A 19,868-nucleotide genomic window follows, 5' to 3' on the forward strand; every position below is an offset into this window, starting at 1 on the left:
AGAATTAGTCCATACCATATAGAAGAAAGAATGCAGCAGCACTCACCGAAGATTGCGTGGTCCAAATCCTTTATTGAGAACACTTACAGTGCAAGTAGCATGCTGACGGCACGGGGGAGCAGGAAAGACGAGGAGATGAGCAGGGAAAGACAACGGCCGTTTCGCGCCGACTGTAGCGCTTCAACGGGTCTCCCCGTTGTCTTTCCCTGCTCACCTCCTCGTCTTTCCTGCTCCCCCGTGCCGTCAGCATGCTACTTGCACTGTAAGTATTCTCAATAAAGGATTTGGACCACGCAATCTTCGGTGAGTACTGCCGCATTCTTTCTTCTATATGGTATGGACTTTCACTTGTCTTCATGCGAGCACCGCTGTTGTGAGGATCAGGCTCTCCTATTCCACCACGAGGTTATTGCAGCTGGTATATACAGCGGCTGTGCAGCTTTGCTTTTTTTTTGGATGGAGAAAATAGAATTAGACTTACCGGTAATTCGGTTTCTAGGAACCTTCCACGACAGCACTATTTCCCTCCCTTCCATTGGATTTACCCTGGGTTTATTAAGGTAGCTAGTGCTATGGTATCTGTTATAAGTCACTGGCGATTTGGAGGTAGGAGGGGCCTTTTAACCTCTTTGTGCTTCCTGTCCCCCATTAGGGAATGGAGACATCCTCCTATGCGGTTGTGGAAGGTTCCTAGAAACCAAATTACCGGTAAGTCTAATTCTATTTTTTACCGGGATCTCCCCTGGAGGTCCTTTAAAGGCCTAAAAACGTCTGAAAATGATGGAAACACTGCTCAAATTACATGGGAACATCATGGGGATCGCCCCTGGAAGCATTTCTGACTCCCAAGATCACAGCTGTAAACAATGTTGTCAGTTTCACGCCATTTTTACATGTGCACCAAAAAACATTCAAAAACTAAACCAAAATGGATTTTGCTGGGAAATATGTTAAGGTACATCCTTTCCAGGGTAATGACTTGTATAAAAGGCAAAATAATCAACCCCAGGCCAAAATGTTCCTCCACCACTTGGGCTATGTTCACACGCAGAGTATTTGATGCGTTTTTCAACATTTACATTGCTTTCAACCAATACAAATGCATTCACTGGGGAATGTAACATTTAACAACCCTAGCTGGCCATGTGGTGTGTGACACATAGAGACACATCTTGTTTCATTTATGAAAGAGGGACTCAGTCTTGGCCCCTTCCCGGCCTGTGACGCCACATATATCATTTAAGTCTGTGCCAATCCAACCTGTGACGCCTATGTGGCGTCATGGCAGGATTGCGTTCCTGCACATCGGTTGAAAGGGTTAACTAAAATTTCACCCGACCTGCAGGGGCAGGGGGAGTGGTACTTCAGGCCAGGGGGGTGGCTTTGCCCACACTTGGCTAGGATCGCTCTAATTGACTGCTGAAAGTGAAACAGCCAATCAGAGCAATTTGTAATATTTCACCTATGAAACTTGGTGAAATATTACAATCCAGCTATGGGTGATGTTGCAATATCATCGGCCATTGCTGAAGACCGCGATCTGCCCCTGCCACCGACTGACAGCGGCGATCTGCCACTGCTGTCAGTCTTTCCTTCCCTCCGTCCTATCCTCTGCTGCCCTTCTCTTTAACTGTTTTGTGTCACATAAATGTCTGGTTTAACAGAATAAAAATTCAAAATTTGAAAATTGCGACATTTTCTACATTTTTGCCAAATTTCTTTGAAAAGTTTTTTTCACAAATGTAAAAATTACCGACCTAAATTTACCACTAACATGGAGCTCAATATGTCACGAAAAAACAGTCTCGGCGTCGCTAGGATCTGTTTAAGCATTCTTGAGTTATTACCTCTTAAAGGGACACTGGTCATTAATTGCCAGGTCATTAAGGTCAAAACATACTGGGTCATGAAGGGATTAAAGTCTCAAAGCCTATTTTTAGAGGGGCATCAGTCAGCATTAATATTTTTAAAGGAACATTATTAAACCGTGTGTCTCCTATGCTGTTATTGCCTATGAAGTGAGTGGCTGGGCTGCCAACAATTACAACGCACCCCAATACCCCTTTCACGAGAGGTACAGGAGGGCTTCCTGAAAAAAAATGTTGCATTGAATACAAGGCCTGCCCTGCTATCAAGTTATATGCACCCCAATAAGCCTTTGAACACAGGTACTGGATGGCCACAGGAAAACCAACTTCTCATTCTTCGGTTGCTCCTGCCATACTGTTTCCTTATGCATTGAGTGCAAGGGTTGCCTTGACCCAAATTTGCAAGTACCCCAATCCCCCTTGGAAGAAACATGGAGGAGGGCCTAAAAAAAAACTGTCCCATTACAAAGGAGCAGGTCTCCTAGACTCGTAATGCCCATACACTAAGAGTATGGGCTGACAAACATTTCCCCATGGGGGGTATATTTTTAAAAAATATTTAACGGGGATCACAGACACCCTTGCCAAAAAATTGACTGTCTGTAGCAGCACGAAACAAGTGAACCCTGGTGATCTAGTGGTGGAAAATGATGAGTTGGAGGAAGGCCTCATTAAAAACTAGGCCCAATTTAAAAGAGCGGGTATCCTAGACTTGTAATGCCCATACACTAATGTATAGGCTGACAAACATTTCCCCATGGGTGATACATTTTTAATAAAATATTTAATTGGGATCACATGCATATAAAAAAAAAACTCCGGAACACTATAAGTTTCAAATAAATGGTGTAGTTTATTACATGCTTCCAAAAAATTGGTGATATATTTCAAAACATATCCCGCGCTCGATATCCAAACCGGAAGAATGAGTCCGTATATAATTCAACGTTTCGGCTTTTTATAAGCCTTTATCAAGAAATACCTATATCTGCAACGACATGAACATTGATTAAATTCTTATGTCAAAAGGATATATACATAACCACAAAACAAAAGTCCGTAATATAAATTCAAAATAACTTCTGGATATCAGTACAGTAAGTAAATCTGTAGTGAATCCATAATAATACCAGATTAAACATGTTAATATTGATGTGTCCTCAAAAAACAGGCTACGGTAATTCAAAAAAAGGTAAACGTATATATATGGTCATCCTAATTTTTGTTTAAACATATGTATACACTCAAATAAGACAGCGTGCATCTAATAAAGGTATGTTCATGAAAATAAGAGCTGCAAGATTGTGACCCCAGGTGAGTATAAAGGGTAAGGCAAGACTGATGAATAAAGTGCTGCAGAACAAATGTCTCATGCATCATAAGTTATATAATAGTGCGCCACATAAAGGGATACAGGAATAATAAAAGAATCCGGAGTAGGGGCTAAAAGTCCCCAGAGCCAGTCATATAACGATCGCTGTAGAAATAATAGAAAAGAATTCTAGATGGACAGACACAATACCTCACATGAGGGGAGTCTCCGAGTGATCTGAGTTCATGGCGCGGTGCTCTGTGGCCGCACGTGTATCCTTATATACGTACGCAGTGACCCTTGTGAGAAAAGACTTCTGGGTAACCGAGAGGTATCGTAGTGCGCAAGTGCGTGGGGCCATGGAGAACCGAGTGTAAGCGGAAAATGCCGAACGTCTCCGAAACAACTGTGCATGCGTGACTAGTCAATCACAGACGGAGATCCGTGCCAGCCTGCCGAAAGGGGAGAGGAAAGAAAAAGAAGAAAACAATAATTACATAGTGGCAGAACTATATATATATATATATATATATATATATATATATATATATATATATATATTGGGTTTCCTATGCAAATAAAGCGTTAAATGCTAGAGGCATAATATTAAGAGAGGATATATAAATAGATGAGTGAATATATATACATATACAGTCATGGTCAAAAGTATTGACACCCTTGCAATTCTGTCAGATAATACTCAGTTTCTTCCTGAAAATGATTGCAAACACAAATTATTTGGTATAATTATCTTCATTTAATTTGTCCTAAATCAAAAAACACAAAAGAGAATGAAGCAAAAAGCAAAACAATGATCATTTCACACAAAACACAAAAAAGGAGCCAGACAAAAGTAATAGCACCCTCAGCCTAATACTTGGTTGCACAACCTTTAGCCAAAATAACTGCGACCAACCGCTTCTGGTAACCATCACTGAGTTTCTTACAATGCTCTGCTGGAATTTTAGACCATTCTTCTTTGGCAAACTGCTCCAGGTCCCTGATATTTAAAGGGTGCCTTCTCCAAACTGCCATTTTTAGATCTCTCCACAGGTGTTCTATGGGATTCAGGTCTGGACTCATTGCTGGCCACCTTAGAAGTCTCCAATGCTTTCTCTCAAACCATTTTCTAGTGCTTTTTTTTGGTAGTCTTCAGACCTCATAATGCCATGCACACGGTCAAGCAGTCCAGTGCCAGAGGCAGCAAAGCAAACCCAAAACATCAGGGAACCTCCGCCATGTTTGACTGTAGGGACCGTGTTCTTTTCTTTGAATGCCTCTTTATTCAGTCGCCATGACAGCACAACGAGAGAGGGGATCCGCCCTTCAGGGACAGGAAACCTCAGACATAAAAGGGCGGCACCTCACTCCCCCGCCAGTTGGTTTCCTGTCCCTGACAGCGGAACCTCTTCAGACAGGCCCAGAGAAGAGGGTCGAAGATAGAAGCTATCCCACTCCTGACAGGCCGATGCAGGTAGCGGGGGTCCCCTACCTCGGCCTGATCAGGGGGATGGAAGCACCACACGGCAGGGGGACTGTCTGTGTAGGTGACAGCAGGAGGAAGCAGCCCTAAGCGGAGGGCTTGACTTCTGTGATGCCGCTAGTCACCTGGTACATGGGGCCCATATGCGCATCTGCCGGAGCCTCTGGGGTCGGTCCGCCGCTGGTGCTGGGGTCTGCGGTGGCTAGGTGAGCGCTGCCGTCCTTGTCGGCGCGTCTGCTCTCAGCGCCGCGGCCGCGTCCAGAAGGGGCGTGTCCTGATGACGCGGGTGCGGCGCGGGGCGATGACGCGGCCGCGCATGCGCGGTAGCGTCTTATTCTGGCTAATGGCGGCGCCCGGCGTCGCAGGGGGGGATTTCGGCCTCAGGGTGTCTGGCGCTCTACGGGCGCTAGCGGGGGCAGTACCAATGAGCGGTGCACCGAGGGATGTCCCTGCTGACCCCCCATCCGGGGGTGGTACCCAGGGGGATACATTTAAACGCTGCACTAAGGCTCAACATTGTTCCTGTCCACCATTTTGGAATGGAGTCTCTGGAAGGAACACCGCAGCTGGGCGGTGAGCAGCAGCAGTCACCTGAACAACCTTTGAGCAGCTCCCAGCGGCGTTCTAGTGGCAGTAGTCGCGCTGGTAGAGCCAAAGAAACTCAGAAGTCAACTAAGTCCTCTGGCCGTAAGGAATCTCCGGCTAAGAAGGACCCCCCGATCACGGTACCATTCACTGCAGGGATGGGTAAGTGAGCTTCGTGAAAGTACATTTCTGATAGCTGTCCCTCCTTGTATTCCCTCTCTCCTTATTAGGGGAGGAAATCTGTGTCCAAATCCAAACATAGAGAGTGTGCCATCTGTACGGAACCTCTTCCGGATGGACATAAAAAGAAATTGTGCAGCATCTGCATTCAACAATTAATTAAGGACGAGACCCCTGACCTTACGTCTACTCTTAGGGATCTGGTTAGACAGGAGGTCAGAGATTCCATAAGGTCTCAGAAGACAGTCTCAAAAAACAGGAGGGAAATATTATCCCCAGCCTCGGATGTGGATTCAGACACGGGTGGTGTGAGTTCAGATTCCCATCCGTCATCATCATCAGAGGACGCGGAAACTAGTCGAACCTGTCTATCACTGGACAGGGTTAACTGCTTAGTCAAAGCTGTCAACAGTACTATGGGCATTGAGGAGACCCAGGCGGAAAGTTCCATCCAGGATATAATGTTTAAAGGCATAGATCGCAAATCCAGAAGAGTATTTCCCGTAGTCGATAAAGTTAAGTCTCTGATTACGAAAGAATGGAAAAAACCCGAAAGGAAGGGGTCTCTCCCACCAGCGTTCAAAAGAAGATACCCCTTTGAGGAGGAAGCTTCTTCATCCTGGGACAAGGTTCCGAAATTAGATGCGGCAGTGGCTAAAGCGTGTAAAAAGACGTCTCTCCCGTTTGAGGATCTGGGGAGCCTAAAAGACCCGCTTGATAGGAAGGCTGAGGTATTCCTTAAAGGAGCTTGGGAAACATCAGCGGGTTCCCTGAGACCGGCGATTGCGGCCACCTGCACTGCCCGGTCGTTGATGGTATGGCTGGGTAATCTAGAAGACCAGCTCAAGGATAAGGTTCCTAGGGCCGAGATCCTATCATCCATGTCTATGATTCAGGATGCAGCAGCCTTCCTCTCGGATGCGTCAGCCGATTCCGTTAGGCTAGCGGCAAGGTCATCAGCACTGTCCAATGCGGCCCGTAGGGCTCTTTGGATAAAATGCTGGCCAGGAGACTTGCAGGCCAGATCAAAACTATGTGGCATCCCCTGTGAGGGGGTTCATTTGTTTGGCCCGGTACTGGATGAGCTTCTAGAAAAAGCAGGCGACAGTAAAAAGCGTTTCCCTCTCCTAACAAGACCCTTCTATAGACGGGACTATAACAGAGGAGGGCCATATCGCCGAAGATCGGACAGGGATTCAAATAGAGAATCGACCAGATACAACTCTTACAGGAGAAGAGGTAGAGGTTACATGTTTAACTCTTCTACAGACTCTAAAAAGCATCAATGACTGGCGGCCCAGGTGGGCGGTAGGCTTTTGGCCTTCTACCCAGCCTGGGTAAAAATCACCAATAGTCCATGGATACTCAGTATCATTAAAGAGGGGTTAAAGTTCCAATTTCACCATACCCCCCTGGACAAATTCAAATTAACTCCTATCCGTTCTTCTCCCGCAGAACAGTTGGCGTTGGAGTCAGAGGTCCGAGATCTCCAAAAAAAGGGGGTTCTCGTTAAAGTACCTACGGAGGAACAAGGTACGGGGTTTTACTCCCCTTTATTCCTGGTAAAGAAGCCAGATGGATCTTATCGTACCATCATCAATCTGAAGGGTCTGAATGTATTCCTGCTGGTCCCATCCTTTAAAATGGAATCTGTGAAATCGGCAATAAAGCTTCTTTTTCACAATTGCTTCATGGTTGTCTTGGATCTGAAAGACGCCTATTATCATGTCCCGATACATGCAACTCATCAGCGCTTTCTCAGGGTAGCAATTTCTCTTGCCGGCACAGTGGAGCACTTTCAATACCGGGCACTCCCCTTTGGTGTTGCAGTCGCACCTCGGGTGTTCACTAAGATTATGGTGGAGGTTATGGCACACCTTCATGAGCAAAATATACTAGTAATTCCCTATCTAGATGATTTATTGATCGTTGGGCGCTCAGAGATACACTGTAAGGAACAGTTGGGGAAAGTGAGGGCGGCGTTACACAACTTAGGATGGATTATCAATCTCAAAAAGTCGCGTCTTCAGCCCTCGACATCACAGCAGTTCTTGGGTCTTACTGTGGATTCAGCTCAGCAGGAATGTCGCCTGCCAGACTCAAAAGTTGATACTATTCACCGGCTGGCCTCCAGAGCAATTAGTAATCCCGTAGTTTCCTTAAGAAGTGCTATGTCACTCTTAGGTTCACTTACCTCTTGTTTTCCGGCGGTGATGTGGGCTCAGTTTCACTCCAGGGCTCTGCAATGGGATGTTCTGCATAATTTTCGGCGTCTGGGCGCTAACCTTGACAAAAAATTTTCCCTATCTGTAGAGGCCACGGGTTCACTAAGGTGGTGGACACACATCCCTAATCTGCGTAGAGGGGTACCTTGGACATATCAGATATCACGGGTAATAACAACGGATGCTAGCCCCACGGGGTGGGGAGCACACTGGGAAGGCAATTGCGTTCAGGGTCTGTGGTCCCATTCTGAGCGAGACACGTCCTCCAATCTGAAGGAATTGATGGCGGTGGAACGCGCCTTAGATAGGTTTCTTATACCTCTGCAGGGTAGACATGTTAGGCTACTCTCTGACAACCAGGTGACCGTTGCTTATGTGAACCACCAAGGAGGTACACGATCTAGGTCATTAATGAACGTTACGAATCATATCTTTCAGATGGCCGAGAATCACCTGCTCTCCCTTACGGCCCTTCATATAAAGGGAAATCTAAATACCATGGCCGATTACTTAAGCCGCAACGAGCTCAAACAAGGGGACTGGTCTCTAAAACCGGCTGTCTTCAACCAGATCGTGCGGTTGTGGGGATATCCAGAGATAGATCTGTTTGCCAGTCGAGAAAACAAGAAACTCCATCAATTCTGTTCCCTAGACCCAAGGGACAATCCATACGCAGTCGATGCTCTTCTGATCCCCTGGAATTTCAATCTCGCCTACGCTTTCCCTCCTCTGAATCTCATTCCTCTAGTTCTGAGAAAAATTCGGGAAGACGGAGCCCGAGTGGTTTTAATAGCCCCATTCTGGCCCAGAAGGTCTTGGTTCCCATGGTTGAGAAGCATGTCCATTTCCCAACCATGGATCCTCCCAGAAATACCGGACCTCCTTTCCCAGGGTCCAGTCTTCCATCCACGAGTAACCAACTTGCACCTGACAGCGTGGAACTTGAGAGGTCACTTCTGAAAGGAAAAGGATTCTCCCAGAATCTTGTAGATACTCTACTTAAAAGTAGGAAAGCCTCCACGACTAACATTTATGTTAGGGTATGGAGGAAGTTCCTATCAAGTTCAGGAGCACAGATCGATCAAAAACCTGATATTGCTCAAATCCTAGAGTTTTTACAGAAGGGCCTAGAGTTAGGCTTAGCCACCAGCACCCTTAGAGTTCAGGTTTCAGCTCTAGGGGCACTATATAATTCCAACATAGCCAATAATCACTGGATAACAAGGTTTTTCAAAGCGGTCACCAGATCCAGGCCGGTTATTAAACCGAGAATAGTTCCATGGGACCTAAATCTTCTGCTCTCGGCTCTAACACAAGCTCCGTTCGAGCCCATTGACTCTGTCCCGATCAAGATCCTGTCGGTCAAAACAGCACTCTTAGTTGCCCTTACATCGGCAAGAAGGGTTAGTGATCTTCAGGCATTATCCAGGCAGCGTCCATATATGCAATTTTTGGAAGATAGAGTGGTGATGAGACCTGACCCTCTTTATCTTCCAAAGGTTGCCTCAAAATTTCATAGATCCCAGGAGGTGATCCTACCTTCATTTTGTCCTAATCCCTCTAACAATAAGGAGCAGAGATTTCATTGTTTGGACGTACGTAGGTGCCTTCTCAAATACATTTCAGTAACAGACACCTGGAAAAAAGACCACGCTTTATTTTTATCCTACCAGGGGGTTAGGAAGGGACTTAAAGTATCAAAAAATACCCTAGCCAGATGGATTAGGGAGGCGATATCTCTTGCTTATACCGCAGGTGGCGTGGAAATCCCAGAAGGTATAAAGGCTCACTCTACTCGTGCGGTGGCCACATCCTGGGCTGAGAGAGCAGAAGTATCGATTGAGGACATCTGTAAGGCGGCCACATGGTCTTCTCCATCCACCTTTCTTAGACACTATAGATTAGATCTAGGTGGCTCCTCCGACCTCACGTTTGGGAGAAGGGTGCTGGAAGCTATTATCCCTCCCTAGTCACCTTTTCACTTCTCTGAAAGTCTCTCGTTGTGCTGTCATGGCGACTGAATAAATACGTACGCTACTCACCTGGTAGCAGTGTTTTTTCAGGAGCCATGACAGCACCCTTATATTCCCTACCCTCTTTGTTTATGGGTTTAACACTTCCTTTAGAGAAATTCCTAAGTTTATTCACTGGGTGAATTGTACCATATATTAATATTGTTTATGTGCTACTAACCTAGAAGGTCCTTTCATACTCTGTAAACCAACTGGCGGGGGAGTGAGGTGCCGCCCTTTTATGTCTGAGGTTTCCTGTCCCTGAAGGGCGGATCCCCTCTCTCGTTGTGCTGTCATGGCTCCTGAAAAAACACTGCTACCAGGTGAGTAGCGTACGTATTTTTTCTCCTGTAAACTCTATGTTGATGCCTTTGCCCAAAAAGCTCTACTTTTGTCTCATCTGACCAGAGAACATTCTTCCAAAACGTTTTAGGCTTTTTTAGGTAAGTTTTGACAAACTCCAGCCTGGCTTTTTTATGTCTCGGGGTAAGAAGTGTGGTCTTCCTGGGTCTCCTACCATACAGTCCCTTTTCATTCCGACACCGACGGATAGTACGGGATGACACTGTTGTACCCTCGGACTGCAGGGCAGCTTGAACTTGTCGGATGTTAGTCGAGGTTCTTTATCCAACATCCGCTCAATCTTGTGTTGAAATCTCTTGTCAATTTTTCTTTTCCGTCCACATCAAGGGAGGTTAGCCACAGTGCCATGGGCTTTAAACTTCTTGACGACACCGCACGGTAGACACAGGAACATTCAGGTCTTTGGAGATGGACTTGTAGCCTTGAGATTGCTCATGCTTCTTCACAATTTGGTTTCTCAAGTCCTCAGACAGTTTTTTGGTCTTCTTTATTTTCTCCATGCTCAATGTGGTACACACAAGGACACAGGACAGAGGTTGAGTCAACTTTAATCCATGTCAACTGGCTGCAAGTGTGATTTAGTTATTGCCAACACCTGTTAGGTGCCACAGGTAAGTTACAGGTGCTGTTAATTACGCAAATTAGAGAAGCATCACATGATTTTTCGAACAGTGCCAATAAATTTGTCCACCCCTTTTTTTATGTTTGGTGTGGAATTATATCCAATTTGGCTTTAGGACAATTATTTTTGTGTTTTTTCATTTAAGACAAATTAAATGAAGATAGTAATACCAAATAATTTGTGTTTGCAATCATTTTCTGAAAAAAAAATTAGTATTATCTGACAGAATTGCAGGGGTGTCAATACTTTTGGCCATGACTGTATACAACCCCCCAGGATGACGTAAATATTACATACAGAAAAAATAAAAAAAAAAGGCCTCACATTTTGTCCAGTTCCCCATTTTGACTCTTTCCAGGTTGACCAAGAATTACATCGATTCTTTCGGACTCTGAGATTAAAAGCTCATTTCGCTGATCGCTCTCATGATCAAGCAGTTGAACCTCCAGTTATACCGACATGTTTTTCTCTAAAGTCCCTGGGCCTTAGAGTAGGTAGTACTTTCCAGCCACCACGAACATACCATCCAGTTGAGACCTTTATTTTGATAGTACAAAAGGACGTGACATCAATCCTGGATTCCATTGAGAAATGACATATGAAGATTAGAAATAATCTATCTCAGGAGGAGTATAAATCTCTCCTCGAGATCAAGAACAACAAAGACCTAATCATTAAGCCCGCCGATAAAGGGGGAGCGATAATGGTGCTAGATAGGTCGTATTACATGGAAGAGATACGGATGCAATTAAGGGATAATACGACCTATACCCCAATACCCTACAATCCTACCTTCGAGATAGCAAAACAGATCCAACGAGTTGTCACTCATTATCAGGGGTTAGGGACTATTGATTCTAGGTTGGGGGAATTTCTTATCAACAGGCATCTAGTAACACCAGTTTTCTACACACTTCCTAAAGTGCATAAAGACTTATGGAAACCTCCCGGCAGACCTATAGTCGCATCCACCAATTCCCTATTATCCCCTTTGGCCATTACATTGGAAAAAATTCTATCTCCGACTGTGCCAAATATGAGATCTTTCATAAAGGACACAGCACATTTTCTAAAGCTATTGAGGAACTTGGGCCCCCTACCCCCACAATCGGTTCTTGTCACCATGGACGTGACAAGTCTGTACACCAGCATTGGGCACCAACAAGGTATTGAGGCTGTCATGACGTACCTACAACAACACACGACCTTCACCATTGACAAATTGTCCTTCTGTCGTGACCTACTTGGATTGGTCCTTACAAAAAACTTTTTCCTGTTTGAGGACCAATGCTATATGCAGCAGAAGGGGACCGCGATGGGGTCTAACGTCGCGCCCCCTTACGCAAATATATTCATGGACTTTTTTGAAAACACCTTTGTCTACTGTCATCCTCTGTTTATTTCTCATGTATTTTTTGGCAGCGTTATATAGATGACGTGTTCCTCATTTGGACGGGAGATGTGGAGACACTTATTGGCTTTCACAATGATTTAAATTTGTGCACATCCAACATTGAGTTTTCTATTCAATATGATCATGGTTCTATTAACTCCTTGGATACATTGATATTGATAAAACCGGGCGGCCTAGTCGAGACAGATCTGTATGTGAAACCAACAGATAAAAATAGTCTTCTTTTATATACGAGCAGCCACCCCCATCATGTCAAAAGGGCCTTACCCAAATCCCAGCATGAGAGGATTAGGAGGATAGTTTCGAACCCATCAGTTCGGTCTCGTAGACACCTCGAGATGGACTTGAAATTCCGGGAGAGGGGCTATCCCTCATTTATTTCTGGGGTATCAGAAAATACTGATATATCCACATGAGACAGAAACAAGACTCCTCGGATAGCCTTTGTGAATATGTTTCACCCCTTTAAGCGGCCCATACACCAAAGTATATTTAGACACTGGAATATCCTGCAGACCTCTTATCCCGATATCCCGGAGTTTAACTCTCGACCACTAATTTGTAATACCAGATCTGATAATCTCAGGAACTATCTTGTTAGAGCAGATGTCGGCTCAGCGATAATTACACCACGACAACGGATTTTGAGTACCCCACGGAGAGGGACCTTTCCTTGTTTGGGGTGCCGTCAATGTTCGAATATCATAAAGGGGGACTCCTTTACACACCCACGGACTGGGCACAGATTTCAAATTAAGGGCCACTTCACATGTGATTCCACGTATGTGGTGTATCTCATTAAATGCCCGTGCGGTCTCGGATATGTTGGGGAGACTACCCAGCATATCCGGGACCGCATTTCTCAGCACAAATCAACCATTAGGTGTTCACGCAGCCTACTACCCATTCCTGCCCATTTTTTGGAGCATAGACATACTATTGCACAATTGCGTTATCAGGTGATTGACAGTGTTCCTTTAGCCAGGAGAGGTGGCGATAGGATTAAAAAACTCAAGGCCCGTGAATCCTACTGGATTCATAAGCTGCAAACACTTTCTCCCTTTGGCCTCAACAGGGATTATGACATTGTCTATTGATACACGGATTATTCTGCCATCTATCATTTTGTCTGACTCTCTTAGAATTGCGGGAAGGTATTTCCTCCTATGGACTTCATTTGATATGTGGAGGTTCGTTATCTCCCTCTATTTCTATTTTATTTAAGTGATTGGGATTATTATTTTTATCATTATTATCGTTATTTTTGTTGTTTCATTTTTGAGTATATGTTTTTTCCCTTCTTTTTTTCTTCTCCCTTAGGTCTTCCCCCCTTTTCTTTCTGATCGCTTATATTTCACTTTATTTCTCTGACATATATTTCCTTTCTTACAGGCTGGCTCCGATCTGCGCTAACTGCGCATGCGCCGAGGACGCTCTGTACTCGGCTTTCTCCGGCTCCATTCGGCGCTTTACTTTTGTCTAGCGCCTGCGCACTATGTATCCTGACCTTCTGGGCACCCGGAAGTTCTTTTCTTCTCATCCACTCACTGCGGTCGGCGGGCACATATAAGCGCGGCACTGCGCTCTCTCCCCCACCGCACTACGGACCTCGCTTAGCCGGATCACCACCACTGGTAAGGTTTCTCTGTCAGATTTTCTGTACATGTTTCTTCACGCAGCCATCTGGGTCCCCTGGTGTTACCGTGTATCTATGCCGTCGGTTTCTCTTATTTGGTTCCTTGCCACACGCCGTTTTTTCCTGGGCCCCAGTTGGCTATAGTGTTTTCACATTACATTACTTTTCCTCTGGTTTTTTGCCTTATATCTTTTTCTTTCTTACATAGACCCATTTATTTATTTACCTGTGTCCTCGTACTCTTTTTCTGCTTATGTATGATAGCTCTGGACGTATGCATAGGGGTGAGAGTTTACATGTGTGTACACGTTAGTATGCATGTTTCTGGGTGTGTGAATGTGTATGTGTGCTGGTATATGTGTTTGTATACAGTTAAGTCCATATATATTTGGACAGTGACAACATTTTTCTAATTTTGGTTATAGACATTACCACAATGAGTTTTAAGCAAAACAATTCAGATGCAGTTGAAGTTCAGACTTTCAGCTTTCATTTGAGGGTATCCACATTATATTTGGATGAAGGGTTTGGGAGTTTCAGCTCCTTAACATGTGCCACCCTGTTTTTAAAGGGACCAAAAGTAATTGGACAATTGACTCCAAGGCTATTTCATGGACAGGTGTGGGCAATCCCTTTGTTATGTTATTCTCAATTAAGCAGATAAAAGGCCTGCAGTTGATTTAAGGTGTGGTGCTTGCATTTGGAAGGTTTTGCTGTGAAGTAAACATGCGGTCAAAGGAGCTCTCCATGCAGGTGAAACAAGCCATCCTTAAGCTGTGAAAACAGAAAAAAACCCATCTGAGAAATTGTTACAATATTAGGAGTGGCAAAATCTACAGTTTGGTACATCCTGAGAAAGAAAGAAAGCACTGGTGAACTCATCAATGCAAAAAGACCTGGGCACCCACGGAAGAGAACAGTGGTGGATGATCGAAGATTAATCTCCATGGTGAAGAGAAACCCCTTCACAACAGCCAACCAAGTGAACAACACTCTCCAGGAGGTCGGCGTATCAATATCCAAATCTACCATAAAGAGAAGACTGCATGAAAGTAAATACAGAGGGTTCACTGCACGGTGCAAGCCACTCATAAGCATCAAGAATAAAAAGGCTAGACTGGACTTTGCTAAAAAACATCTAAAAAAGCCAGCACAGTTCTGGAAGAACATTCTTTGGACAGATGAAACCAAGAACAACCTCTACCAGAATGATGGAAAGAGAAAAGTATGGCGAAGGTGTGGTACAGCTCATGATCCAAAGCATACCACATCATCTGTAAAACACGGCGGAGGCAGTGTGATGGCTTGGGCATGCATGGCTGCCAGTGGCACTGGGTCACTAGTGTTTACTGATGATGTGACACAGGACAGAAGCAGCCGAATGAATTCTGAGGTATTCAGAGCTAAACTGTGTGCTCAGATCCAGCCAAATGCAGCCAAACTGATTGGTCGTTGTTTCATACTATAGATGGACAATGACCCAAAACAAAGCCAAAGCAACCCAGGAGTTTATTAAAGCAAAGAAGTGGAATATTCTTGAATGGCAAAGTCAGTTACCTGATCTCAACCCAATTGAGCATGCATTTCACTTGTTAAAGACTAAACTTCAGACAGAAAGGCCCACAAACAAACAGCAACTGAAAACCACCGCAGTGAAGGCCTGGCAGAGCATCAAAAAGGAGGAAACACAGCATCTGGTGATGTCTATAAGTTCAAGACTTCAGGCAGTCATTGCCAACAAAGGGTTTTTAACCAAGTGCTAAAAATGAACATTTTATTTAAAATTATTGAATCTGTCCAATTACTTTTGGTCCTTTTAAAAACAGTGTGGCACATGTTAAGGATCTGAAACTCCTAAACCCTTCATCCAATTTTAATGTGGATACCCTCAAATGAAATCTGAAAGTCTGAACTTCAACTGCATCTGAATTGTTTTGTTTAAAATTCATTGTGGTAATGTCTATAACCAAAATTAGAAAGAGGTTGTCTCTGTCCAAATATATATGGACCTAACTGTATATGGTAGTGTGTGAGTTTATATTCTCATTTTTTCTTATTTTTCTTGGTTGTATTTTCTGTTTTCCCTTCACTTTTCTTTTTCTTTTTTTCGTTTTTTCTGATTTTCCTCTTTCTTTTTTTCCGTTTCGGATGGTTTTCTAGTTTGACTGGTGGCTATTTTGTCTGTCAGTCCTGTGTATGTAGTATATCCCAGTTCGAATGTATGGTCTTTTTTCGTCCAAATAGGGATTATTCTATATTATATATCCTGTGTATTCGAGGCTTTGGCTTTGTTCCAAAAGTTTTGGTCATGTTTGGTCATATGTATTTAAGTGTTTTTATTTGTTTAATATCATTACAGATACATGTACAGGTTTACTTGAAAAAGGCTCATAAGCCGAAACGTCGAAAAATTACCTGTGGAGTGATGGATATTATTATTCATTTTTTCTAATACGTGTGCGGTGAATCAATGTTATTTGAATACGTCATTTTCAACATGTGGAATTCTTCAATAAACTTTCATGAAATTGCATTTGATTTCTATTGTGTGCCGGAGTTATCTTTCTGGATGTAAATATTACATACTACATACACTATATATATATATATATATATATATATATATATATATATATATATATATATTATATACCAACATACAGGATGACACATATATTGCATATAATATGATAGGTCTTATGTATATGCCAATAATAGGATAGATGAAAACCTCCATATACCCAATAGAAAAAAGTGCCAATATCCAGGAACCATTATATGTAGAGAGTAATATCAGAATAAATAGTAAAGGGTCTATATAGGATAGCCAAATTGTATTTAAACCTCAATACGTAACTTCGTATTCTCTGTTAAGACCCAATGGGGATAGTGTCTGTAGCGTGTGTATCCAGTAGGCTTCACGCATCTTAAGTTTATTGACCCTATCGTCCCCTCTTCTAGATAATGGGACCCAATCTATGACTTGATATTTAAGTTGTGCGATAGTATGGTTATATTGGGAAAAGTGAGCAGGGATTGGTAATAAAGTACGCCCACACCAAATTGTAGATTTATGTTGGGATATGCGGTCCCGGATGTTAGGGGTAAAGTTCCTGCCTCTGCACAGGGGGAATCTTGAGCCATCTCCTCTGCGGTCTCCCATTCTCCTGCCGTAGTGGAGCCTGCTCTGCGGAGGCGTCAGTCCCAGCATCATTCTCAGTCTGACACTGTGCGAAGGGTTACTGCTGTCCTTCCAGCTTCTGCCATTGTAGCCAGTACTGGTCAGCAGCGAGCAGACGTCTTTGTTACTAAGTCCTACTTTTCCCCTTCTGAGCATGCCCAGGGTAAGATCTCTCATTGGAGATCAAGGGTCACATGCTCAGGTACTGCAGCAAATCCTATTTGTCCTCTAGGAAGGTCCTGAAGGTGTTCAACGTCTGTGGCAGCCTCTCATTGGTCCTTCTAGGAAGGTCCTGTACGTGCTGCAGCTATAACATAAGAGGTGCGCATGACCGCACGGCCATGCGCTAGTATCAATTTATGTATGAGCTCAGCACCAGTGTGGTCATGTTTGTATGCAGTCAGGGACCCGGCTGAAATAAGCCCCTAGAATGCTGGCACCTCTGGCAAGGAGTTTCGTGTGTGTGTATTCAGGGACCGGGCTGAAATAAGCCCCTAGAATGCTGGCACCTCCGGCGAGGAGTTTCATATTTGCATTTGACTGCATGACCACCATCTGCTCTACTAAGTAGCTGTGTGCCTCTGTGAGCCAAACAGGGCACAGCGTTATCTTTGCTAACACTCTGTGAAGTAAGAGTCTGTTTATACTACTATTATTGAAAGATAGGAGACAAAAAAAAGCGCAAATAGGGTCTTATCCCCAGGATTGTTCTTAATCAATTGTAAGAGAACTGCTCACCTGGTGGTACACAGTACAAGCGTGTAGTTGTCAGCTGCTGCAGATCCACAGGTCGGCGTTGCGACCTCTCAAAGTATTGAAAGATAGGAGACAAAAAAAAGCGCAAATAGGGTCTTATCCCCAGGATTGTTCTTAATCAATTGTAAGAGAACTGCTCACCTGGTGGTACACAGTACAAGCGTGTAGTTGTCAGCTGCTGCAGATCCACAGGTCGGCGTTGCGACCTCTCAAACTAACTAAATAACAGACTCTGTGAAGTAAGTGTCTGTTTATACTACTATATTGTACCGCCATATCTAGCTGCAGGTGCTTTCCTGCACGGTGGTTCCCGGGTTGCGAACGCCCCAACTTCTAATAAATATATATTCGGTGCGTTCCGCCAACCCTAACAGTATACTAGCGCCAGGGTCTGGCTAGTCATGGCGGACACACAGCAATCCATGCGGTACATCAAGCAGCTGGAGGGTAGGTCGGCGGCTCTTGAGCACACAACCTCAGCTGTGAATGTAACCGCAGTTGCTGTTCAGGCTGCTAGCGTGGCTGCAGCAACCATGTCCACTGCCACCCCTGTTCCGACTCTATCTCGCCTCCTGCTGCCAGAAAAATTTTCTGGTGATACTAAATCTTGTAGGGGTTTTGTGAGCCAGTGCTCTGTACATCTCGAGCTTCTGGACGCACGTTTCCCCACAGAGCAGGCTAAGGTGGGATTTATTGTGTCTCTCCTGTCAGACAGGGAGTTGGAGTGGGCTACGCCGCTGTGGGAGCGTGGTGATCATGTGGTGCAGAGTGCTCTGTTGTTCCTGAGCACTCTGAAACAGGTCTTTTTAGGACCTCGTGTCACCCATGATACTGCGCTCCAGATGTTGGCATTTACTCAGGGCTCGTCCTTGGTCAGCCATTTTGCTGTCCACTTTCACACCCTAGCATCTGAGCTGGAGTGGGCGGATAAAGCCCTTATTCCGATATTTTGGAGGGGGCTGGCTGACCACGTGAAGGACGCTCTGGCCACTAGGGAGATTCCCGCCACACTGGAGGAGTTAATAACTGTATCCACTCATATTGACCTCCGTTTTCACGAGCGGAAGTTAGAGCGAGCCCAGTGTAGGCAGAGGTTTTGGCTGGCTCCCACCTTTGCCAAACCTTTGGAATCTCCAGTCCTGGTCCCTGAGTCACATGAGGCCATGGTAGGGTCACGAGCGGGATCTAAGTCCCGGACCGCGCGGTCTCTCCAGGTTATTATTATTATTATTATTTATTATTATAGTGCCATTTATTCCATGGCGCTTTACATGTGAGGAGGGGTATACATAATAAAACAAGTACAATAATCTTGAAAAATACAAGACACAACTGGTACAGGAGGAGAGAGGACCCTGCCCGCGAGGGCTCACAATCTACAAGGTATGGGTGAGGATACAGTCATGTTTGCCAGCAGTCAGGACATCTTGCCACCAGATGTCCTCAGCGGTCGAGGGAACATCAGCGTCTAGTGGTAGTAGGTGGAGGTACACTAGATACGGCGACGTTTGCCTCCAAATTGTCCTTTAAGGGGACAATTACTATAGGCTCATTTACCCACTCGGTAGAGCTCTGCGTGGATTCTGGGGCGGAGGGCAATTTTATGTCTTCTGCCTTCACCCAACGTCACGCAATTCCCCTGGTAATGTTAGCTCAACCAGTAACCATACGAGTGGTAAATGGGTCGACACTGCCCTCACAGATAACACACCAGACCATCCCTTTTTCTCTGTCCTTGTCGCCATCTCATCAGGAAATTATATCTCTGCTCATCATTCCTGAGGGAATTGATGAGGTCCTGTTAGGGATACCTTGGCTACGGTACCACTCTCCTCATATTGAGTGGTCCACAGGCAGATTTTTGGGATGGGGTGAATCTTGTGGGGATAGATGTCAGACAGAATGTGTTCAGGTTGCTACTACTGAGGTACCCGCAGATCTATTCTCTCTCCCCAAGCAATATTGGCCCTATGCGGACGTGTTCTCCAAAAGAGCTCACCGCCTCTATGACTGTCCTATTGACCTCTTGTCTGGTGCTGAGCCTCCCCAGAGTCGAGTTTATCCATTATCTCTCCCGGAGACGGAGGCAATGTCACAGTACAGCCAGGAAAATCTGGCAAGAGGATTCATTAGGAAGTCAGTGTCACCTGCAGGGGCTATGTTCCTCTTCGTGCAGAAGAAGAACGGGGAACTACATCCATGCATAGATTACAGGGGTCTTAACGCCATCA

At 44.7% G+C, this 19,868-nt stretch overlaps 1 long non-coding RNA gene across 1 annotated transcript; it reads left to right on the forward strand.

The window, feature by feature from the left end:
* Positions 1-288: 288 nt before the first annotated feature.
* LOC138669803 (uncharacterized) lies at positions 289-16,231 on the forward strand. The gene is made up of 3 exons (XR_011319234.1): positions 289-708; positions 13,457-13,698; positions 16,060-16,231. It is a non-coding gene; the product is annotated as an uncharacterized lncRNA (long non-coding RNA).
* The last annotated feature ends 3,637 nt before the right edge of the window (positions 16,232-19,868 follow it).

This window comes from Ranitomeya imitator, chromosome 3, assembly GCF_032444005.1.
Source record: "Ranitomeya imitator isolate aRanImi1 chromosome 3, aRanImi1.pri, whole genome shotgun sequence".
Classification (NCBI taxonomy): domain Eukaryota; kingdom Metazoa; phylum Chordata; class Amphibia; order Anura; family Dendrobatidae; genus Ranitomeya; species Ranitomeya imitator.